Genomic DNA, 472 nt, shown 5'->3' with positions numbered 1-472 from the left:
AAAAACTTAATTTATATTTTAATATCAATAAAATATCAAAATAACATTACGATTTATTTAAAAAATACTTTATATTTTATATGTATATATACGTGTCTCTGTCTCTTATAAGATTTTAAAATTTGTGTGTCGGCGTGTCTAGTGTTGTGTCGTGTCCTGTAACCGTATCAATGTCTGTGCATCATAGCTTATAACACATATTAGTTAAATCCATAATATAATGTATAATCTAAAATTTATTGGTAACTAGTTGTGATTAATTTATGCAATAGTAAGTAAGATCTTTTTAATGATATACTTTTAGTAGGAAGAGGTTTAGGGTTTATTCGAGTGAATTTTTAAGAAAAATTTTTTTGAATGATTTTTTTTTTAAGATGTACAGAAAAGTAAAAGTAATTTCATATTTAGATATTTTATGTAATTTTTTTTATTTATCAATTATGTTTGGGCATAATAATATAAAAATATTTAT

Source organism: Arachis ipaensis, chromosome B10, assembly GCF_000816755.2.
Source record: "Arachis ipaensis cultivar K30076 chromosome B10, Araip1.1, whole genome shotgun sequence".
Lineage (NCBI taxonomy): Eukaryota > Viridiplantae > Streptophyta > Magnoliopsida > Fabales > Fabaceae > Arachis > Arachis ipaensis.
This window is presented reverse-complemented; position numbering follows the sequence as displayed.